At 44.6% G+C, this 13,564-nt stretch overlaps 1 long non-coding RNA gene across 1 annotated transcript in view; it reads left to right on the top strand.

The window, feature by feature from the left end:
* Positions 1-5,052: 5,052 nt before the first annotated feature.
* LOC140458608 (uncharacterized) overlaps positions 5,053-13,564 on the top strand; it is a 33,033-nt gene continuing 24,521 nt past the window's right edge. The window contains exon 1 of the long non-coding RNA XR_011953607.1: positions 5,053-5,157. This is a non-coding gene — a long non-coding RNA (uncharacterized lncRNA). The remainder of the gene's footprint in view (positions 5,158-13,564) is intronic.

Genomic DNA, 13,564 nt, shown 5'->3' with positions numbered 1-13,564 from the left:
TTCAGTTCCTATGAATAGGTGTGACTGCTTTGTGGCCATTGTATCCTCATTTATATCTGCAAAAGGCTCTGCTCATTGTAGCACATCCTATGCTCATAAGTGAATCTGGTCTCTCACAAGACTCTCTATCACTCTCTCCTCCAGCTTCCCTATCCCTGTCGTATCTTGCAGCATGCACACCACTCACTCTCTCTGACATCCCTTCCAGTGCATAAATTCATCTCTCCTTCTAACTGTATCCAGTCTACAACTTCATCCCTGTCCGTGCAACATCCTCCAGTCCATATACTCCTCTCTATTGCTGCAGCATTCTCCAGTCTATATCATCTTCCATGTGCTTGCAACATTCTCCAGTCCATACCACCCTCCCTTTCCCTGTAATATTCTCCAGTCCATACTACCCACCTTTTCCCTGTAATATTCTCCAGTCCATACCATCCTCCCTATCACTGCGATATTCTCCAGATCCCACAACTGTTGGTAAATGTACGACATCCTGGAATCCTGTGAATGTTTCTATGCCCTGATCAACATAGTCCATATAACGATCCACAACCCTATACACATCCCTATCTCTGGAATCTAATCAAAGACGCTTTATCTCTCTGACTTCTTCCAAACAATAAAATATTTTCTCCTGCGAACATTCTGTAGCAACAGTAACTATGTTTAACCCTGCAAAATTGTCACGCCCCCAAACATCTCTCCCACTCTGTTGCCTCTAACCATCCCTCAAAGGCCCTCTCTCGGTGACACGCGCCATGCATTTGCAACAAGGCAGATGGACTGACAGCATTAACTGAAGGGAACAGATATGATCGAACTGTTATTGTGGAGGTGTGCCTGCAGAATGATCATGACAGCAATGTGATTATTGAGGGGTTGTAGGGATTTAGGCAGGATCAGCAAAAAACCAAACAAGGTCCTGTTTTGTTGTGAAGAAAGGACGCAGTCAGTGCATTGGTGAGAGAGCCAATTTAATCTGGGAATCAAAATATAGAGGCATTTTGAATGGACAGCTTCCAAATAGCAAGGGGGACCTGGAAGATCAAATCACAATCCATGGAATCCATGCTTGTTGTTAAGTTAGATACAATATTTTCTTGGTGATAGTAGACAGAGGCATGTGCAGTGGTCAATTTCTGATTGGACGTCTGTGGTCAATGCTGTTTCACAAGGATCAGTGCTGTGATATCTGTGTGTAATTTATATCTGTGATTCAGATGAAAAGGTCAGCAGTTTGAGTGGTAATTTTACAGATGACATTCGGAAAGGCATGTAATGATTAGGGGTAGTTAGGGGGATTGTGGATAGTGAGGAAGAGTGTTAAAGGTTGCAGCACTATGTAGATCAGCTGGAACGCTGGGCAGAGATGTGGCAAATTGAATTTCATCGGGACAGGTGTGAAGTGATACATTTATGAAGTCAAATGGAAGAGAGAAGTACACTAATTGACCAGTTGGAAACATTGATAAACAGAAAGACATTGGAAGCAAGTCCATAGCTTCCTAAAAATAACAACACAACAGGATGTGGTGGTCGAAGGGGAATTTGGTATGCTTACCATTATTGGTCACAGTGCTGAGTACAGACGTTTGCATGTCATGTTGTGACTGAATGAAACTTCAGTCGGCCATGTTTGGAAGGTTGTGTGTCGTTCTCGTTGACACATGACAGGAAGGATGTGGAGGTTTTGGGGAGCGTGCAACAGAGGGTTGGCAGGATGAGAATGTGTTTACTGTAAGGAGGTTGGACGCAGTTGGATTGTTTTGCGTGAGTATCGGAGACTGAGGGGTGACCTGGTACAGGTATATAGCATTAGGAGAGGCGTGAATAGTGTGGATAGTTGGAATCCTCCTTCCAATGTAGAAATATCAAATTCTAGGGTGCATTGGTTTAAGGTGAGAGTGAGAAGTTTTAAGTGAGTTGAATGAGACCAGTTGTCTTTACCGAGAGGGTGGAAGCTGTTCAGGAGGTGGGAGAGGTGGCAATAAGAGCAAAGGTTTGAAGGGCATTTAGACAGAAACATGAACAGGCCGAGAATAGAGGGATATCGCCCATGTGCAGGTAGATGGGATTAGTTTAGAATAGCACAATGGGCAGCACAGCCATGGTGGGCCGAAGGGCCTATTACTCTTCTAGTTTCTGTTCTAGTTTCTAACTTCACGGCATCTACCCTGTCAAAGCCCCTCAGAATCCTGTATGTTTCATTCAATTTCTTTCCCATTCTTCAAAATCGCATTCGGTTCAAGGTCAATCTACTCCACCTCTTCTCATTGGAAAATCCAGCCATCTCCAGGATCAGCCGAGTGAACCTTCCCTGTCCTGCCTCCAACACAAGAATGTCTTTCCTTAGGGCACGCATATTATTCATTATAATCTAGGTGTGGTCTGACTTGTACCTTGCATCATTTTAGCAAGACCTCCCTATTTTTAGACTCCATTCCCTTTGAAATAAATGACAACATTTGATTTGCCTTCTCTATGACCTGCTGACCCTGTAAGCTACCTGTTTCAGATTGATACACAAGGATTCCCAAAACCCTTTGTGCAGTCAGTCTGAAACCAAACGTTATAAGCCTGACAGGAAGTGGGAACGTGCTGGAATGTGTTTTAAAGGATATGACAATAAATGATAACTGGATGTTTAGAAACAATGGGAGGTGTATGATTTTATAAAAGGGGAATATTTTTAAATCTGTCGGATTCTATATTTTGGTGTGACCATAAATGCAGAATAGATAAGGTTGGGGGAGGCTAGTTGCGGTAGAGGGATATTTGAAATTTCAGAAGCATTTTGACAAGTTTCAACAAGGGCTAAAACTTAGCTCGTGAGAGAATAGGGCCCCTGAAAAGTCAATGAGGCTGTCTGTGTGGAATCACTGCTGATGGGTGAGATACTGAACAAGTATTTTGTTTTTGGATTTACTGTGGTGAAAGACATGGAAGCTTGGGAACTTGGGAAAATATGTAGGGATGTCTTGAAAAGAGTGCACATTGGAGAACAGGAGGTGCTGGATGTCTTAAAATGCAATAAGTTAGGTAAACCTTGGGACATGATCAGATATACCCCAGTGCCTTGTGAGAAGCGAGGGTGGAAATTACAGGGCCCCTCCCAGAGATATTTGTATCATCGACAGCTACTACGGACCAGTGAGACTGATGGCAGGGTGGTAAGTTGTTGGAGGAGATTCTGAGAGAAACGATCATCATGCATTTGGAAAGGTAAGGACAGATGAATGATCGTCAGCATGGCTTTGTGCACGGGAAATCATGCCTCAAACCTGAGTGTGGAGGTAGACAAGTGAGAGGTCAAGGCAGAGCAGTACACGATGTCCACATGAACTTTATCAAGGCCTTTGACAAGGTTCTGCATGGCAGACTGGATAGTAAGTTTAGATCAGACATAATGAGTGAGCACTCACTAACTGGATACAAAACAGGATTGATGGTAGGAGACAGAGCATGTTCATAGACGGTTGCTGCTCAAACTGCAGGCCTGTGACCAACGGTGTGCTATAGGGTTCGGTGCTGGGTCACTGCTGTGCATCATTTATATCAACAGTTTGGATGATAGTACAGGAGCCATGGTTTGCAAGTTTGTGAGTGAGACTGAAATTGGTGATAAAGTGGACAGTGAAGAGGATTATCGGAGAGTACAATGGGATCAGCACTACTGCTGGACGAGTGAGTTTAGGAATAACAGGTGGAGAAATGCACAGTGTTGTATTGTGGTAAAGCAGACCAGGCTGGACTTGTACAATTAATGTTTGGGCCCTGGGTACTGTTGTCAATCAGTGACCCAGGGACACAGGCACACAGTTTTTTGAAAGTGGCGTCACAGGTAGACAGGCTGGTGAAGCAGGTGTTTGGGAGGGTTACCCTTCATTGGGCAGAGCATTGAGAGTAGGAGTTGGGATGTCATGGTGTATCTGTACAGGACATTAGTGAGACCACCGTATAAGCATTGTTGATTATCTGGTAAAAATCAACTAGTTCACGTATGTCCTTTAGGGAAGGATATCTGACATTCTTACCTGGTCTGGCTCACATGTGACTCCAGTCCCACAGCAATATAGCTGACTCTGAGCTGCCTCTGGGCAATTAGCAGGAGGGCAATGTATGTTGGTCCATTCGGGGACATCCTCAGGCCATGAATGAATCAATGAAAAATACAAATGTCCATCCCTACCTTTGCAAACAGCTCCAGCTGCACCAATCCATACTGGCTTTGTAACATTGTTCAGGTCTTTGCCCCTCTCTGTAACACTCTCACCACCTCCAGAACCTTCAATCCTCCCTGTTCCGCTACTCTGATTAAACACTGACAATGTTTCCTCTTCCTACTGCACTCCTCCACATTTCTAAATGTTGGTTACTTCAGCATTGATCGGTTCTTTTTCATCTCTTAATCGAATCGGCCAAGATCGTCTGAAGGAGGGAAGGAGCATTGGGAAGGTGTTGAGCACCTCGAGACTTTCTGTGGGGAAAACGGGAATCCAGGAGAAAACAGCACAAGGAGCGCGCTGTCATATCAACGCCCCACCCACCCCCTTTCCATGGCCACCTTCTGCCTCAAGTGTAACAGAGTCTGTGGAAGGCCACATCCGTCTGTACAGCCAACTCCAGACTCCCCCACCCCCACTGAGAGTGGGAGAGAGTCAGCCTCATCTGTGAGCCACTGCCAAAGAGATGATGAGATAGGAAGGTTGAATCCCCTCACAATTATCCCTGTGTCTTTGTTACAAATTCAAACAATTCCCTGTTAATACAGTGTCTAATACTATGATATCATTCAGTATCTCTCTATCTGGTATCCCTCGCTGTGTCCGTCTATTTACTGCCTCTGTCAGCATTTCTCCCTCTTACAGATGGTATGAGATCTTGAGTCAACAGAATCGTCCATTCCAGAGAGATGCAGCAGCACAGGCAAGGGATGGAGAATGGGATTATCGAGATCTCTTCTGGACTCTGTGCCACTCTGCATGAATTATCCTCATTGCATCAGTCTAATTTCCCATTCTGTCTATTTGTGTCTCATGCAGGTCATCAGGATGTTCCTAACTCCTGTCTCATCCATCACCTCATTGAAGACAGTTGGTCAGCCAGAGAGAGATGGAGAGGGAGATCTGGAGCCTTCAGTAATTCCTGCAGCCGGTAAGATCACTCACAGTGAACAGCACAGGGAGGAGGTAGTAGACTTCTATATTCAGACCTGGAAGACCGGACATAGATACAGAGCTGGGTAAGGAACAGCAACATTCTAGGCTTCATTCCCACCATCTTGTGAGGGTCCTGCTTTCACCTCTTCTGTACTGGTCCTCAATGCGACAGCACAGGGGATCGCAGGCATCAATCCTGGCCTATGCTGTTTTAGTGATCTCTGTAATATCCTCCAGTCCCGATAATCCTTCCTCTGTTTGGAATCTCCTCGAGTCCACATCATTCTCTGTGTCTCTGTCTCTGAGTCTGTCTCTGTCTCTGTCTCTGTCAGGTTCTCCAGTCCCTAACACCCTAATCCCTAACCTTCTCCAGTAGATACTAAATTCCTTCATCCCGGTAAACCCTGACAGCCCTGTCTATCCCTGTGAGCTCCTCCCACCAATACCACCCTCCATGTCAATGTATTTGTCTTTAACCTCTCCATCCGTCCCTATCTATGTAATCTTCTCCAGTTCCTACAACCCTTCCTTAGCTGTGAAAAATTTGTAATCTCCTTATCCTTCTCCAATTCTTTGATCTTTATCTTATTAAATTTCACCCTCATTCCTGACACCATACCCCTCCCGACCACAGGAACCTCTTTCAGTTTGTGCAACCCTCCCCATCTGTGTCACTGTCTCCAACCCAGTAACCTGGCATTCTCCATTGCCTTCCTATCTCTGTAGCCTCCAGAGCCTAGAAGCCGCCTTATATCTGTAAATGTCTTCAGTCACAACAACCTTCCATATCTCTGTTAGTATACACAATACTCTCTTTGATGAAACAGCCCCCTGTCTGTACCTCTCAGTCTGCTTGCCTCTTCCTATCTCCATCCCTATCCCTATCTCCAGAATCTAATCCAGCTCCCTCTATATCTGTAAATTCCTCCAATCCCCAAACCCCTTTGTCTCACTGACATTCTTGACCAGATGTAACTCGGTTCAGCTCATAACATCCTCGAGCCCCTGTAAGCCTCCCTATCTCTGTAACCTCTACCCATCTGTTCAACCCCACACGACTGAAGAATGTCTCCCTGTATTCGCCATAAGGGAGATGGAATGACAGTGAACAGATATGATGGAACTGTCATTCCGGAGATGGAGCTGCAGAATGACCATCACTGGGAAGTGAATACTGAAGGGTTGTTTGGATAGAGTCATAGTGTCAGAGAGATGTACAGCATGGAAACCGACCCTTCGGTCCAACCGCTGTGCAGATATCCCAACCCAATCTAGCCCCAATATGCAGACTGGGCAAAAAGCCAACAAGTTATGAAGGAAGCTTGAGGTTAATGCATTAATGAGACAGTCATGTAGATCTGAATATGAAAAGTAGAGCTGAGAATAAGCAAGCAGCAGCAACTGTTATCAGGAATTCATTTGTAGGCACCAGACTGTGATGGGAATGTCAATATGGTTACAGTCAGGACACTGAATGTACTTGTAGCAAGGGCAGTACAGTAACTGTGTGTGACAGTGGTCTCCATGCCGACTGATACAGCCACGAGCCTGTTGGATTGAATTTGTTGGTGTGAATATAAATGGCAGAATTGTAAGGGTGTAGGAGGGGTGTACTGGTATAGGGGATATGGTGTATTTGAATTATCAGAAGCCTTTATGCAAGTTTCAATAAGGGCTAAAGAGTAACTTGGGAGAGAATAGGGCTCCTTAAAGATCAATAAGGTCGCTGATGTGTGGAACCAGAGAAGATGGGTGAGATATGAGACAAAATAGTCTTGTCAGTATTTACTGTGGAGAAAGACACGGAAGCTCGGGAATGTGGGGAAATAAATAGTGATGTCTTGGAAAGAATCCTTACCAGAGAAGAGAAAGTGCTGGAATCTTATAACAAATAAAGCTAGATCAATCCTCAGTAGCTCATTAGGTCAATCCTACAATATTGTGGGAAGCTAGGGAAGAGATTGCAGTATCCCTTACAGAGATATGTATATTATCAACAGGCACAGTAAGATGTTGGACGACTGGAGGGCGGCTAATGCTGTTCCATCACTGAAGGACTGCAGGGAAAAGCCAGGAAATTACAGCCCAGTGAGCCCAGTGATGGGGAAGTTGTTGGAGGAGATTCTGAGAGAAAAGAGATCCTTACATTTACAAAGGCAAGGGCTGATTAGAGATGGTCAGCATGGCTTTATGAGTGGGAGACCATGTTTCACAAACCGGATTGACTCTTCGAGGAGGTGGCCAAAGATAGATGAAGGCAGAGCAGTCAACATTGTCCACGTGGACTTTAGCATCTAATCAAGAGGGAGAAGGAAGCTGACTTAAGGTTGAGGAAGCAAGGATCAGACAGGGCTCCAGAGAGTTACATTGGGTGGCACGGTGTCTCAGTGGTTAGCACTGCTACCTCATAGCACCATGGACTGCATTTCGATTCCAGCCTCAGGCGACTGTTTGTGCGGTGTTTGCACATTCTCCCTGTGCGTGTCCTCCAGGTGCTCCGGTTTCCCCCCCACAGCCCAAAGATGTGCCAGTTTGGTGCCTTAGCCATGCTAAATTACCCATAGTGTTCAGGGATGGGTAGGTTTGGTTCATTAGTCAGGGCAAATGGAGAGTAATAGGGTGGGGGAATGGGGCTGGGTTGGATACTATTTGGAGGGTTGGTATGGAGGTGTTGGGTCAAATGGCCCGTTTCCACACTGTAGGGATTCTCTGAAGGTACCAGGAAGGAACCAAGAGATGGACTTAGGGCAACTAGAAGGGGGCATGAAAAAGCATTGTTGGGAAGGATTAAGGAAAACCGTGAGGCATTCTCCACTTATGGGAGGAACAAGAGGATGGTCAGAGTGAGGATAAGGCTAATCTGGGATAGTGGAAGGAACTTGTGCTTGGAGTCACAGGAGGTAGGGAAGGTCCTTAATGAATACTATGCCTCAGTATTCACTGCTGAGAAGGGTCTTGTCGTTTGTGAGGACAGCGTGAAACAGGCTGATGTACGTGAACAGGTGGATGTTACGAAGGAGGATGTGCTGAGAATTTTATAAAATATAAGGACACATAAGTCACTGAACCAGACTGGATGCATCCAAAGTTACGACAGCAACCGAGGGAGTGGATTACTGAGCACCTGGTGATGACCTTTGCAGCCTCACTGTCCACTGGAGTCGGACCAGATGACTGGTGGCCGGAAAATATTATTCCCTTGTTCAGGAAAGGGAATAGGGATAATCCTGGGAATTGCACACCTGTCAGTCTTAAGTCTGTGGTGTGCAGATTATTGGAGAGGACTCTGGGAGACAGGATTTATTATTCCTTGGAAAACCATAGTTTGATTCGAGATAGTCAGCATAGTTTTGTAAGGGGCAGGTCATGCCTTACAAGTCTTATCGAATCTTTTGAGAATGTGATGAAACACCTTTATGGTTCATTCAGAAAGTACGGAGGCATGGGGTACAGTGAAACCTGTCTGTCGGGATACAGGATTACTTGTAAACAGAAGACAGAGGGTGATGACAGATGGAAAGCATTCATCCTGGAGCTCAGAGACCAGTGGTTTTCTGCAGGGAGAGGTTACAGGACCTCTGCTCTTTGTGAGTTTATGAATGACTTGGATGTGTGATTGAAAGAGGGGTTAGTTGGTTTTCCAATGACACGAAGGTTGGTGGAGTGGTTGATAGTGTGAAGGGCTGTTGTAGGTTGCAACGGAACATGGACAGGATGCAGAGTTGGGCTGAGAAGTGGCAGATGGAGTTCAATCTGGGAAAAGTGTGAAGTCATTCATTTTGAAGATTGAATTTGAATGCAGAGTTAAAGGCAGGATCTTTGGCAGTGTGGAGGAACAGAGGGATCTTGGATACCAAGTCCCTAGATCCCTCAAAGTAGCCACACAAGCTGATTGGCTTCTTAATAAACAATATATTGTGTGGGATTTCATTTGTTTGGGGATTGATTTTTAAAGCCGTGAGGTTATGCTGCAGCTCTATAGAGACCTAGTTCGACCCCACTTGGAATATTGTGTTCAGTTTTGGTCCCTTCATTGCACAAAGGATGCGGAAGCTTTAGAGAGTGTAAAGAGGAGACTTACCAGGTTGCTGCCTGTACTGTAGGGCATGCCTTATGAAGAAAGGTTGAGGGAGCTAAGGCTTTTCTCTTTGGAGTGAAGAAAGGTGAGGGGTGACTTGACAGAGGTGAACAAGGTGATGAGAGTCATAGATTGAATAGAGAGAGATAATTTTTACCCTCATATAAATAGTTATTACAAGGGGGTATAATTTTTGGGTGATTAGTGGATGGTGAAGGGGAGATTTCAGAGGTAGGTTCGTTACATACAGAGTGGTGGCTGAGTGGGATCCACTGCCAGCGGTGGCGGTAAAATTAGATGTATTAGGGACATTTAATATACTTCTGGATAGACACATGGATGATAATAAAATGAATGGTATGGAAGTTCGAGTCGTAGAGATGTACAACATGGAAACAGACACTTCAGTCCAACCTGTCCAAGCCGACCAGACATCCCAACCCAATCTAGTCCCACCTGCCAGCACCCGGTCCATATCCCTCCAAATCCCTACTCTTCAAATACCCAAACAAATACCTCTTAAATGTTGTAATTGTACCAGTCTCCACCACTTCCTCTGGCAGCTCATTCCGTACACATACTATCCTCTGCATGAAAAAGTTGTCCCTTAGGTCTCTTTTATATCTATCCCCTTTCATCCATAACCTATGCCCTCTAGTTCTGGACACCCCAACCCCAGGGAAAAGGCTTTGTCTATTTACCCTATCCATGACCCTCATAATTTTGTAAACCTCTGTAATGTCACCCCTCAGCCTCCGACGCTCCAAAGAAAACAGCCCCAGCCTGTTCAGCCTCTCCCTATAGCTCAAATCTTCCTGGCAACATCCTTGTAAATCTTTTCTGAACCCTTTCAAGTTTCCCAACATCTTTCCGATAGTAAGGAAACCAAAATTGCTCGCAATATTCCAACAGTGGCCTAACCAATGTCCTGTACAGCCGCAACATGACCTCCCAACTCCTGTACTCAATACTCTGACCAATAAAGGAAAGCATGCCAAACGCCTTCTTCACTATCCTATCTATCTGCGACTCCACTTTCAAGGAGCTATGAACCTGAACCCCAAGGTCTCTTGGTTCAGCAACACACCCTAGGACCTTACCATTAAGTGTGTAAGTCCTGCTAAGATTTGCTTTCCCAAAATGCAGCACCTCGCATTTATCTGAATTAAACTCTATCTGCCACTTTTATTTTTGATCTTATGGTCGGAGAAAAGATTGGCATATCATCATGGCCGAAGGGTCTTGTTCTGTACTGTTCTGTGTTCTATATGTCGTATGGTAAACTGGGTAATAAGCTCAGATCAGTGTAAAAGGATATGGCATTCAGGAGGAGTTTGTCAACTGGACAGAAAATTGGGCTTGATGGTAGCACGCAGAGGGTGGTGGGAGACATGTTGTTTTTCTGACTGGAGACATGTGACCAGCAATGGAGTGGGTCCCCTGCTGTTTGTCATTTGGATAAATGGTTTGGATGGGAATATTGTTAAGTAAGTAAAGTAAGTTTATTGAGTGACACTGAAATTGGTGGTAAACTGGACAGTGATGAAGGTTATCTGTGATACAACAGGATGAACAGTACTGCTGGGTTAGTGGGCTGAAGAAGAGCAGATGGAGTTTAATTAGATAAATGTGAAGTGTTCCATTTTGGTGAAACAAACCAGGTTGGGACTTGTACAGTTAATGTTCGGGCCCTGGGTAGTGTTGTCAGTCAGTGATCCAGGGATGCAGGTAGACAGTTCTTTGAAAGTGGTGTCACAGGTAGACAGGCTGGTGAAGTAGACGTTTGGGATGGTTACCTCCATTGGGGAGAGCATTGAGAGGAGGAGTTGGGATGTCATGTTGTACCTGTACAACACATTGGTCAGGCCACCATAAAAGCGTTGTTGATCAGAGGGAAGAACTCATCTGGTTCCCTGACCTCCTTTTGTGTAGACCATCTGACATTTTAACCTGACCTGGCTAACATGTGACTCCAGACCCACTGCAATACGGCTGACTCTGAGCTGTCCTCTGGGTAATTAACAGTGACACCCATATCCCATGAATGAATAAATAAAAATACATATGTCCCTCTCTACCTCTGCAAACCCCTCCAGCTGCAGCAATCTGTACTGGTTTTGTAACATCGTTCAGGTCCTGACCACTCTCTGTAACACTCTTACCACCTCCGGCACTTTCACCTCTCCCTGTTCCTTTTGTGACATTGAACCCTGACACTGATTCCCCTTCCCACTGCCCAACTTCTGCTAGCAGACCCTTTGCAATCCCTTTAACACTTACTCCTAAAACACTCTCTCTCTTCAGGATTTTAAGTACTTTTTGGTGATATTCTAAGCCTCATAATCTAATATGATCCATTTTGTCCTGAGTGAGAGGCCGGTGGGAATTTCTTGCTGAGGTTTTGTCTGTTTCAGTGGAATGTTCTTTTGTTGAGTGATTTACACTGTTCTATCAAATGTTTTCCACTGTTCATTTATAGGCACAGATTTCAGTCTGTTTCGCCTCTTTACCTTGGTCAGTTCTCATCTCAAACCCATGTCATTGGCTGTTTTTGTTTCTAGTTGTAGCATGTCCTTTCTGTGATTCACTTTAAAACTTCATATTTCTTTAAACTGCACTTTATCACAATTTCCCGAAGGATCTCTCCAGGTGACATTACTCATTCACTACGTTTCATCACACAACGGTCGCTCTGAGATAGTTACGTCCCTCGCCAGTTGCACAATTTGTTATTCAAAGAAACACTGAAAAAAATTCTCTGAACTACTTTTCCAATATCACTGTTGTTAGTGTGACTGTCCCAGATGATGGGAATATTGAAGTTTCCCAAAATTATCACAAAGTGTTTGTCAAAAAATTCCAATGAGTTCCTGTGTAATGCAGTGATGAGCAATGGAATGCTGTTCGGTGGCTAAAACTGTTCTGCTGCTTGTGTCCTTGGCAAGTAGTAGCCAGAATTTACATTCAGACTGACTCTACTTCATGATCTGAGGTCAAATGATTTCTCTGTAATGCCTTTCATATCCATTATTGTTAGCGTTACCCATTTTCGTGAGTTTCCACAAGGTTGTGATCCATTGAATATTTATGTTCACCTTTTGTTCACCCTGTAGCCACGTCTCTCTGGTGTCTAAATTTCATTTATCTCTGTGTCACAAATCAATCTACCTTCTTGAAGAGAGTTAAAAATCACACAACACCAGGTTATAGTCCAACAGGTTTAATTGGAAGCACACTCGCTTTCAGAACAACGCTCCTTCATCAGGTGATAGTGGGGAGCTCGATCGTAACACAGAATTTATAGCAATAATTTAGTGTGATGCAACTGACATTATACATTGAAGAATTGATTGTCTGTTAAGCCTTTCATCGTTTAGAATACAGTGATAGTTTCACTTCTTTAATGTGTAAATCACAAAACATTTTTTTTAAAGTTGCATTCTCGGGTTAGCTGTTAACAATGGTGATAGCTAGACAATATGTTGAAGGTGTTAGACCCCTGTGTTCTCTGTCTATGACCTGATATTTAGATTGATTCTAATCTAAAAAGTGAGATAAGAGTTTGACATAAATTCATGCAGTTTTTGAGCTCAGAGTTCTACATGAATGCATGCAGTTTTTGAGCAAAGTACATATAATCCTGCAAGTACAAATCCACCCCACAAAATATATGTGTGTCTGTGGGTCTTTGTCTGTCTGTGTGTGTCTATCTGGGGTGGGGGTTGTGAGTGTGAGAAAGTGTGTGTGTAGTGGTTGCAGAGTGTCTTAAGTCTGTGAGGGAGTCCATGTGTGAGTGTGGGAGTGTGTGTGTCTATAAGGGTGTGTGTGGGTATCTGTGTGCCTGTCTGTGTGTACCTGTGTCCGTATGTATGTGAGAGAGCATGTGTGTAGGAATATCTGTGTGTGTGTGTGTGTGTGTGTGTGTGTAGTGCAATGGTGATTACCTGTAATGTGACATGAACCCAAGGTCCCGGTTGAGGCCCTCCCTATGGGAACCGAACTTAGCTGTTAGTCTCTGCTCGGCCAGTTTTCTCTGCTGCCTGTCCCGAAGTCCACCTTGGAGGATGGTCACCCGAAGGTCCGAGGCTGAATGTCCTGGACCACTGAAATGTTCCCCAACTGGGAGGGAACTCTCCTGTCTGTTGATTGTTGTGCGGTGCCCATTCATCCGTTGTAGTAGCCTTTGCTCGGTTTCCCCAATGTCCCATGCCTCCGGGCATCCTTGCCTGCACTGTATAAGATAGACAACGTTGGCTGAGTCACATGAGTACTTTCAACCTTTTCTGAGCACTTTCAACTTTCGCAACATCCTTCCTATATTGGG

Source organism: Chiloscyllium punctatum, chromosome 33, assembly GCF_047496795.1.
Source record: "Chiloscyllium punctatum isolate Juve2018m chromosome 33, sChiPun1.3, whole genome shotgun sequence".
Taxonomy (NCBI): Eukaryota; Metazoa; Chordata; class Chondrichthyes; order Orectolobiformes; family Hemiscylliidae; genus Chiloscyllium; species Chiloscyllium punctatum.
The sequence above is the reverse complement of the archived record's forward strand: the minus strand, read 5'-3'. Positions and strand labels throughout refer to the sequence as shown.